General features: G+C 45.9%; 1 long non-coding RNA gene across 1 annotated transcript; it reads right to left on the reverse strand.

Moving 5' to 3' along the window:
- Positions 1 to 9,568: 9,568 nt before the first annotated feature.
- LOC143099582 (uncharacterized) lies at positions 9,569 to 10,144 on the reverse strand. Its single transcript, XR_012981676.1, has 4 exons — positions 10,012 to 10,144; positions 9,829 to 9,916; positions 9,679 to 9,738; positions 9,569 to 9,587 (listed from the first exon to the last, which is right to left on the reverse strand). It is a non-coding gene; the product is annotated as an uncharacterized LOC143099582 (long non-coding RNA).
- Positions 10,145 to 10,907: the final 763 nt, after the last annotated feature.

Below are 10,907 nucleotides of genomic sequence, written 5' to 3' on the forward strand. Positions count from 1 at the left end.
ACAACTTGTATGTGTACAGCGACGTTGTACATAGTCATAGAGTCGGTGACACTTTTGCCCCTCTCCTCAGAACAGTAGAAATTAAAGGCCAGCCGCATGATATCGTCAACATTCAATACGATCGCCCGCACTACATGCCCGTCAGCCAGTCACATATAGAGAACATCAGAATTGAGTTGAAAAACGATCAGAATAAATTCATCAACTTTACTTATGGTAAGGTCATAGTTAAATTACACTTCAGACCGGCCAAGACATCTCTACGCCTGCCGACGCTTTGAAGCAGAACATCATCCAGCTCCGGTCGCCGGCCTCAACCTCCCCTTTACAACATGGAGTATGATCCGAAACGACTGATTCCTTATTACGTGTCACAAGCAGGAGGTGATCTGCCCGGATTCTCAGGGTCTAGTGTACAGTATGGCTACGGATTGGGGTCCACCTTAGCTAGAATGTTTCGTTTCTTTGTACCTCTGGCTAAAAAGGGGTTCGCGATGGCGCGCCCTCATTTAAAACAGGCGGCTACAAGCATTGCCTCAGATCTGACATCTGCGGCCATAAAGCGTATGACAGCCGGGCCGCGACCTGAGACTCAAGAGGGGCGTGGACTACTGACCCTGGCACGCTCTAGACGCCCCCCTGGTCAACGTATCCGTACCCTCCTTAAAAAAAAACGACAGATGTCAAAAAGCCGCAGAACCAGACGCCGAGGTACACGTCAGCCCGCTGCTCGTAAAACTCGAGGGAGGAAAAAATCCAGACGAGATATCTTCTAAAAGATGGCTTTCAGCGTGGGTCATGAATGCACCAGGTCTGATCTCGACCTATTTGCTCCCCCGCTGACACAGTTGTCTGTGGAAGCCACGAGTTATGTAGAAATAGCCCCTCTCGCCGCCCTCACTCATAATGGACCCCTGGAGTTTTTTTGCCCGGGTGACGGTTCAAAATACTTAGATCTTAATAACACACTTATTTACCTGCGTATGAAAATTACAGAACAGGATGATACGCCGATAGATAATACGGACAATGCGGGTTTAATTAACTACCCTCTCAACACCATATTTTCGCAGTGCGACGTGACTTTGGGGGATCGATTAATCAGTCACACAAGCGCAACTTACGCCTATCGCTGTATTCTCGATTGCTTGCTTAATTATGCGCCTTCCTCATTACAAGGACAGTTTACAGCAGGTATGTTTTACAAAGATACAGCCGGCGAAATGGATGCCACTCGCTCCCCAGCCGGTCCTAATTTGGGGCTCAATGCGCGTGCGCAAATCAGCCGCGACAGTCGGGAGTTTGAGCTGATGGGACCCTTGCATTGTGACATGTTCTTTAGCGACAGACTTTTGTTGAATGCGGTGGATTTGAGAATCAAATTGACTAGGGCCAAAGATGAGTTTTGTCTTATGGCACCTGCCCAGTCTACCTACAAACTGCACATCCTGGCCGCCAGCATTTTTGTCAAGAAAGTCACCGTTTCCCCGGCCGTACGTCTGGGTCACGAAGCGGCGTTGTTAAAGGCGAATGCTCTGTACCCCTTTACACGCACTGTGGTGAAAAGTTACTCACTACCTCAGGGGAGCCGTGTTTGCAATCAAGAGAACCTATTTTTAGGTACATTGCCCCGACGTTTAGTCTTATGCCTAACCGATAATCGAGGATTCACGGGGAGTTACACGCATAATGCATTTAATTTTATACATGCGAATTGTGAATACCTGGCTTTAAGCTTGGATGGGCGTCAGATACCTGCAAAGCCCTTCCAACCCAACTTTGACCAGAACATTTGCACTCGTGAATTCTACAATCTCATTCTGTCTACGGGTCGCCATCTGAAAGACCACAGCCTCAGCATTGATCTTGGAGAATTCTCGCGCGGATATGCGTTATTTGCGTTTAATTTGGATTCGGACGATGACAATAATGGTGCAGTTCTTTCACCACCCGCAAAGGGGAGCCTAAGACTAGAAATGAGATTCCGACAACCCCTTGCAGATACTCTGACCCTGATCGCTTACGCCTGTTTTGATTCAGTGTTGGAAATTAACGCCAGAAGGCAAGTGCTGGTGGACTTTTATTAGCTTAAAAAGTATATGAACATGAACACCCTTGAAATAGAAGCTTTATTGAGACCTCTCTTAGGATCTCATTTTCTCTGTGTCTTCGCCTGTGACATGTTACCTGACCAGCATCGACGCTCAGGACCCCGCTGTTTGGTGGTAAATACCCACCCGAGTTCTCAAGGGGGTGAACACTGGCTGGCTCTGATCATCGAGTCCCGGGAGAAGGCCGAATTTTATGATAGCTTCGGATATCCTCCCCACTATGTTCACTATCCCGAAACCATTACCCCCTTTTTATTGAAACATGCTCGAGAAATCCACTACAACACGCGTCAAGTTCAAGACATAGGGTCCCAAGCTTGCGGTCAACATTGTGTATTTTACTTATCTCAAAGAATGAGAGGCGTGCCTATGGCCGATGTGCTGGACATGTATTCTGCAGACCCGCTTAAAAATGACATTATGGTTCACAAATTTGTCAACCGCTATCAACGGTGTCTAAGGACAGCGGGGGCTAAACCTGCAGGCCAAAATGCCTGCTCTCTCCTTAGGTTTAAAGAATGTCATAATTGTTAATGCATGATGTTATAAAAATAGACTAGAATGAAACTCAGGGGGATGTGACGTTGAGCTACGTTTTTTAGAAATAGTTGCCAACCTGGGGGTCTTTGCCCCGCCATGCTTTTGTTGGAGACTGTCAAGTGTCTAATGAGATCTACCATGTGTGAGCCCGCCACTGCGTGGCCATGGTCTATAAATTCCCCTGTAGGGGTCCATGCCGGGCCTCCGACCCCCCCAGTGTCCTGTAGTTTAGCCAAAATGGACCTGGCTTTTGTATTTAAACGCTGGGGCAGGTGAGCCAACACGTCGGCTATAATTTTGTCTTGAGGCTCAACCGTTGTTACCTCTTCAGCCGGATCGCTAGGTACACCGTCAGACAGGGTAAGCTTAATTTCCTGCTGGCCCTGAAAGCCTTGCTTTTGAATATTCATATACCTATGAAGCAATTGGTTGTACAGTTTAAGTTTATCGTGGAGGTCCAGGTCCGTGCGGTTTAAAATCTCGCGCATGCGCTCGTCCAGAGTCCCCATAACAGACTGTCGGAGTATTTCGCTCTCAGGTCTGTGAGTCGGCGGTTGTAACCTTTTCATGTCAGCGTCTGAAACTAGAAACATTTTCTGACCATCTCTCATCTCCGTTTCTCTCTCTCTCTATTTCCTCGAGGGGAATAGCAAGCTTGTCAGGAAAGGTAGAGCAACGCTTAGTAAAGGCACTAGAAAACCGCCTGTCTGCAAGACCAATTTCTTTTTTTTTTTCAGCCCAACGTGTTTGTCCGATAACACCTTAATGAACTTTTTATTTTGTTTTAGTTTCTTAAACAGAGAGGTGTTGAGGGGTATGTTGCCTTTCAGCGTATTAAGTGCTATTTCACATAAGGCACGCAAAGCATCCGATGAACAGTGTGCCAACAGCTCTTTACGCTCCCGAGGCTTAGCGGTGATTAAGGCGTGTAAAAAAGTTTCTTTTAATCCGTGAAGACATGGCCGCTTACTCGGAGGGCACGTAAACCACTGGTGTCTCCCCCGTGGTAATACCTGAACGCAGACGTAGTTTATCTGGACAAGTTTGAGTCAAATCAACCAATAAATACCCGTAGGGTTTTCCCGTTGCGTCTTCATAGGCCTGTAAAAAGAAAGACTTTTTGCGAGGAAACATCTGGCTGGCTAGAACGCTTATCTGCAGTTTGTCACGTGGGTTTTTGAACAGGAACATGTACTGTGTGTTCAGACTGAGAGTCCTGGAATGTTTACCCTGATGAAAGACATTTTGAACCAGATAAAACACAGATATTAACCGATGATGAGCGTACTCCGTGAACAATTTGAAAACCTCGGGGTGGTCCCCCGCAGTCATTAGAACATCGTCTAAAATCAACAAGTGATGTCGGCCTGGTGGGAATAATTTGTCATCATTCAGAGAGTCCGGGATGTTTTTCACAAATGTAATGTTTATTTTTTGCTTCAACACGCGATACATGGGTTGAAAAGAAGAATATATCCATACAATGTTGTCAGGTTTCTGAGACAATACCCGTTCACAGTTTTCCAAAACAGTTTTCATGAGATAAGTTTTCCCACTCTGACTCGGTCCTACAACCAGCGCTGAAAACGGTAACTTGAGGCGTAAATCATAATTCACTTCAATATCTGCTCCCCAAGACATCCTAGATAATTCCTGCAGGTCTCCTGAATATCCTCAGAAAATAGTTAATATCCAAAGGGTAGAGTGGAGTAATCAGGCATCAGACGTCTTTTATCGTACACTACTGAAAATCTTTTTTCGAGTGTTTGGGTATGCAGCGTGAAACTCCTTTTATTGCGAGTGATGCGCCGTTGTAGCGTGTGTATGGAGCGGAGTCTCTGAGGATCGCGCACATATGCCTCCACCATCTCACAGACAGAGTCCAAATTAATTCTCTGACAATTTTCGAAATTTTTAGTGATGCCCTTAACTTTAAGCACCACCCTGCCCGAATTAGTTCGGAAGGCATAAGATTTTGGCCCCGAACTCACCCATTCACTGATGAATTCGCCCGCCTGTAATTCATTAGTCAATCCCCCCAGGTAAGACGACAACTCTAGACCCTCCTCGGATTGGCTGCTTCGGTATACTACAGAATCAGTATCATGATAAAATACACGATCCTGAAGCTTATGCAAATATTTGTAGAGTTCTAAGCGGCCGTAGGCGGTGGTAAAACTGCCTATGATGACATTAGCTTTAGCGGGAGGGTTGACATATTTAGAGGTACGGCGCCACTGTACCAGAGCCACATCCTCATTTAAGAAACTGAACTCGGTCACCTCAAACTGATCTGAAAAAAGATACTGGAAAAAATCTTCGGCTTTGCTAGCAAAACTGGTCTGCACTAAATCAGGTCTTAAACTTAATCTGCCCCATGCAGAATTGCAGAGCTGCTTAGCCAGCGAACGCTTGGCTGCATTGTATTGAATTTTCTCGGGGCTTAAAGACACCCCCTGGTGTCGTTTATAGTCTGCCACATACTGCTGTTGCAGCGCGGGCGAAGTAGCCCAGTCAGGGTAGCCCGAGGCTTCCTGCTTGCTTTTCACAAAAGAAAGAATGTAGTCTTTGAACAGCTCAGAGCTTCTCTCTGGAAAATGCCACACCTCAAATATTTTGACCACTCGGTAGCCCATATCTAGGGCTTTAGTCAATTCAGCAGTCACCCAGATACCCGTGAGGGACCTATCTGCCTCCGAGTGTTGGCAAGAACGGTCTTGTACATTCAACTCAGCGCAAGTGCGGCATAGCGTGAACATGAGTTTACCGGTACTTGTTTTATAGGGTAGAACAGGAAAGAAAAGCCCTCGGGGTGGATACACTGTAGCTTGAATTAAGCCAAAGTATTGGCGAGGGTCCTCAAAGTTTTCCCGAATAATCACGGGGTGGCCTATAGGATAATCAAAGTAGGCGTTAACGTAGGGATACAATGATGTGACATCGACATATTCCAAGCGCTCGCCCGGCCTGGCTGTGTAGCGTAGACATATAGCCGAGGTTCGACCGCCATAAAGAGAACTGCGAGGGGAGAATGGCGGCGGTAATTCTAGCCGCTTTAGAAAATCTGCCACGTCGGCCTGCTTACACATCTCTCGCCAGGAGTGTTCCCAAATAAATTCAACGCGGCAACCGTGGATAGATCTCAAAGCTTCAAGTTTTACCAACGTACGTTGGTACATAGTACCGAATGGGATTTTGGTGAGGGGGCATATGTCTTGAGCTCTGAAACACTCGGGGCAGGCATGATAAAAGCAACCCAGGAATTCGTAACAGACCCTCTCCCCACTCTGCACTGAAAACCCGTCCACAAAATATTGGCCTATTTTAACCTCTCCGCCATTTAAGGCGTGACGAATAACCACCCTCTGTGATTCACACAGATAAAGAAGCCATTGTATGGAACTGTGCGAGAAGCTCTTGCTTTGCCTGCTGTAATTGTCTGCCGGGGGTATGGCTAGAGTATTAGCAGGTAGGAAATTTGTACGCAAGATTTTTAGACAGAGGGAAGACAGGGTGGTGCATGAGAAGGGGTCTACCCCCGTTTCAGCTAGAGTTTCCTCCCTAAAGCGCATCATTCCCGCTTTCAGTATAGAAACGTCATTATCACAGTAAAATCTCAATTCCTTACGGAAATCAAACGTCTGATGTTTCACACCTTCGTACCATTCAAAGAATTTAAGCCTCTCTGATTCCTGCATCTGGTCTACACCGTAAGCACTCGGTTCGGGGTAAGGTCCTACATATGTCATCTTACTCAAAGATGAAAAATAATGCGGAAAATAACCTTTCGCAGAATCACTCACCCCCATTGCTTTCGGTATGTCACTTAATTTCATAGTGAGGAAAGAGAGGCTGTCGATGTAGGTCTGTCTATTAGCTCCATCATACATTCTAATTAATTTTGCTCCGGTCATGATGAGTTCAGGGGTCACGCCTTGGGACACCATATGATTCAATATCAGATAGTGATCGAAACCTCGGGCGTTATGCGCCAGAAAGGTGTAGTTTCTGAATTTGGGGCGACGAAAATGCTTGAGAAACTCGGCCACACACTCTCTGCCTGAAGCCCTAAACCATACGTTACCACAGGTCAGAGCACTGACATAAATGGGTATGTGTAGACCCCCCTGGTCTTGGCATGTTTCAAAATCGTAGAAAATCAGTTTACACGGGGCTTTGCCAGAGGGCATTATAGGCTGTATGAAGCATTGGTGCGCGCGGAGTTCAGCCTCAGTCATAGGTCGCTCAGAACCATCATCATCATTGCTTACGGTCAACTTTTCAGCGCAAGTTTGACAAGCCCTAGTCATGCACTTATGCGCCGCTCCGGTTGTGCTGTACACAAAACCACAATCGCTACATTTCTTGTGGAGGGCACAATTGGATAGGAAGGGTGCACGACTAGTTTGAGGTTCCTGGTGGCGTGCGAAACAGGCGTCAGAACGACAACACCTGTTACATAGCCGGCAGTACCGCGGCGTCACCCACTGACAAGAGGTATCGCAGCAGGTAGAACATGTCATAGCGCAAGCGTGAGCCCCGGGTCTTTGGTAGCCTTTGAGACAGTACGCACAGAAGTGGACACAACCTAAAAACCCCGTGACGGACTTAACCCCGTAGTAGTGGGCCTTAAATAGAAAAAAATAGTGCGTAGTCCTAGGGACATGCGGGGTCTGATGGGTACGAAAATGCTCTAGGTCGTTAGTGCCCTCCGTTCTAAAGAAAACAACAATGTTACATTGCAAGTGACGCTCAAACAAGACAATGTCGGCGAAAGTAACGCCCTGGTCACTGGCCAGCCCTACTGCAGCGTGAAGCTCACTCCCCTTCACAAAAGCTTCTCTGTCACATATGTCAGGATACATCAAATGCGCTAGACACACGCTGAAACACATGTTATTTGTTTCGTTGTGCACTATAAAGAGATGACGGGCCTTTTTATCTATGATGTCTTCTAAAAACACATCGCACAGTTTCCGCTTCATACCTCCATTTGGAGGGGAAACGATAGTGGCCACCAGGGTAAATGAGTTTGACCTCACTAGTAGCTCTGCATTAGACTGGACCAGTCTATCTAACATGTCATACAGGTCAGAAAAATCTTGCATATCACCTCTCAAAAGTACTGCTGGTGCGGCTGTCGAATCATCAATCTCAAGTCTAACTTGAATTACGTCGCCGTTATTGACTAAAGGTATTAATCTCTCGATTAAACCATCTAAACCAGAGATCACCCGTATGTAAAATTGGGCAAAGTCGGGAACGTCCTGTTGAGGTAACGGTACGACATAACGTTGTTCCCTAGCGTTAAATTTAGTCAGGTGTCGGTCAGATGATAACACCAATTCAGCACTCTCTACGTTATTTTTGGGATCATTTCCCCCGGCCCCCGTCTGGTCTGAAGAGTCCCTATGCATAGAACTGGTGCCTTCCAAAGGGTCTGTTTGGGCATGATGTAGGTCGGTCGATTCTTGTAGGTGCTCTAAGATAACGCTGTCTGAGGGCGACCAACACTCTCGATAAAAATCATCTGATGCCTGGAGTAATAAGCTATCGGATGGTGACCATGCATCTTGACTATGTAATAAGCTATCGGCTGGTGACCATGCCTCTTGACTATTCACCTCTACCTCTCGCTGGTCACGGGGTAAAATTACACTTGGCGGAGGCGGTCCCGAAGGGTTTAAAGTTTGTATTTCATCTATGACGCGTCTATAATTTTCAGGGATATTAGCTAAGTCAATGTCCTGATCCATTTTCAACGCTGGTTGTAGACCCAATATACATGCGTGCACTAAGTACAATAAAACCCAAAACAATCAAACTAAACAAACAAACAAACAAACAATCCGCTGACCATACATTTTTTCAAATCAGATCAAATCTCCGCACAGCGGCAGCACCCCGCGCCCCCTCCATATAGTCACCAATACAATCTCGGGACACTTGCATAATATCACGTATTTGATTTTCAACAAAGTAATCAAAGTACTGGTGTAAATGATTTAAAGCCGAACACAATTCGAAATACACGTGGGGGTCTCTCACACTTAAACGAATAGTGTTCCAAACACCATAGGTCAGTCGTTGGAGCTCAGCATGAGTTCTGAATGATAACGCGTACAGTACCGTCTCGTTCATTAATGACAGCGTCTCCTGTATGGCACCCCACGCGGCTCGGGGGGAGGCGGGGCTGTTTGGTGGGACTCCTCTGGGGGCTCCACGTTCGGGCCTGGGCACACCACGTTCGGGTCTGGGGACCCCCCGTACGGGTATGGTTCTGGGGCCACGTTCGGCTCGGGGGACTTCACGGTCTCCAGGTTCTAAAGAGCAAGCGTAGAAAAAGATACAAAATGACAATTTATCTCTCTCTCTCTCTCTCTCTCTCTCTCTCTCTCTCTCTTTCTCCACACACACGCACACATAGACCCTACCTCCCCCTCTCCTGCAGGCCAGCAGACATACAACCTCCCCCTTCCCCCTCTCTCCAGCAGGCAAACAGAGACACCCGCCTACTACACTCTTTCAAGCGCCCCTCGCATGTCCCGACCCTACGTCATACAACATCATATTCTAAAGGGGAAAAAGCAAATATTTACACTACCGCAATGGCGAAGGTTGGTGTTGATCGCACCCGTTATTAACAATAGCGGGAGGTCCCGGGATCAAGACCCGGTTGCGGTAACCTTTTATCTTTTTTTTTTTTTTACTTGAGAAATTTTTAAAACATTTTAAAAATTTTAGATTGGAAAAACTTGAAAAAAATGTACAACATTTTTAACTTGTAATCTTTATAAACGTCCGCGCCTCGGCCTCACCGCACCCCCCACACACATACACACTCACAAACGCTCTCTCCCATAATATTGTGTAGGTACATACCTTCGCCCCCACTTTCGTGAGGGGTAGTTGGCCTGTACAGCTCTGCATCAGAGTCTTTTAAACAGAAGAAAAAACTAATTTAGCACCGCATAAAACAAAACATTATCACACCTCCAAATTATACGCAGGAAGAACTATAGCCTACCTTGGTACAAGCTCAGGGTTGGAGAATTCGGACGACCCCTCTGGACAACATCGGGATCTTCTATACATAACAAAAAAAAAACAAAACACATGAATAATGCCCGTAGACATTCTACACTGTCCCTAGCAAAGTAGATAAGCAACTACGTACCGGGGTAAAAGCTTGGGCTCGGGGATGCAGGGCTGTAGTTGTCACCGCTAAGGCCGCTGTCAGGTGAGGTACTTCGGATTTGCAGGAACTAAAACAAAAACCATTTTTTCAGATACCATGACATGTTTATGGCAGAAATGAAATGTGTGAAATCAAAATGGGCAAGCTTGATCTTCTACTTACCCTTAGATATTCCAGCTCATACTAACAAGACAAACAAAAAAAACATGTATTAAATCAGAGATAAATCAACGAAATAGTAGAAAATGAAAAAAAAAATACAATTTACATACTTGCCTGGTCAGGTTGCTCTGCCATGATGAATCTCTTCACAAAACCCTCTGCTGTATGACGATTCACGGCGATAGATGATGTCAGTTATGACTATGTCCAGACCCCCAAAGTTTTATACCTCATTTCACCCCCATCCCAAATTTTGGCAAAAAAGATGCATTGTTCTAGGTCATTAGGCACACCAGCTTAGGTATTAGACACGCTTACCCCTGAACATTACATTTATGATTTATTTTTTATTCTAGTTCACAGAAATATGAAAGAAGGTTCTGGACAGGATCAGATCATTCATTTCATTCACATTCAGTTTAATCATCCTAAAAACATAAACATAACTAAACATTCCAACCTTTCTCCTTCTCACTCTCAAGCATGCATGCACACACACACACACACACACACACACACATCCACACTCACAACCTACGCCCTCAGGGCCCTGGAGCCGTGACATTAGACACGCTTACCCCTGAACCTTAAAGTTCAGCTTAAATGTAGGATTTATGTTTTATTTTAGTTCACAGCCACATGACTGAAACCTTTTTAGACTCTTGGCATCATCACCTCCTTGATTCTTTTATTCAGGTTCATATCACTAAAACTTGAAGCATACATACAGTCATACAAACCCCCTCCTCTCTCTCTTACCCCTCTCTCAGACACACATACACACACACACACACACACACAGACAGCACCCTCCCCCAGGCACATGACTCCTACCAAAAGCACCCCCGCCAAATTCAAAGGCACCCATACTCAACAGATACTTATACTGTTGCCTA

Source organism: Alosa pseudoharengus, unplaced genomic scaffold, assembly GCF_046254945.1.
Source record: "Alosa pseudoharengus isolate Yale_2024_CS ecotype anadromous, Long Island Sound unplaced genomic scaffold, YU_APseudo_1.1 YU_APseudo_1.1_scf_3, whole genome shotgun sequence".
NCBI lineage: Eukaryota > Metazoa > Chordata > Actinopteri > Clupeiformes > Clupeidae > Alosa > Alosa pseudoharengus.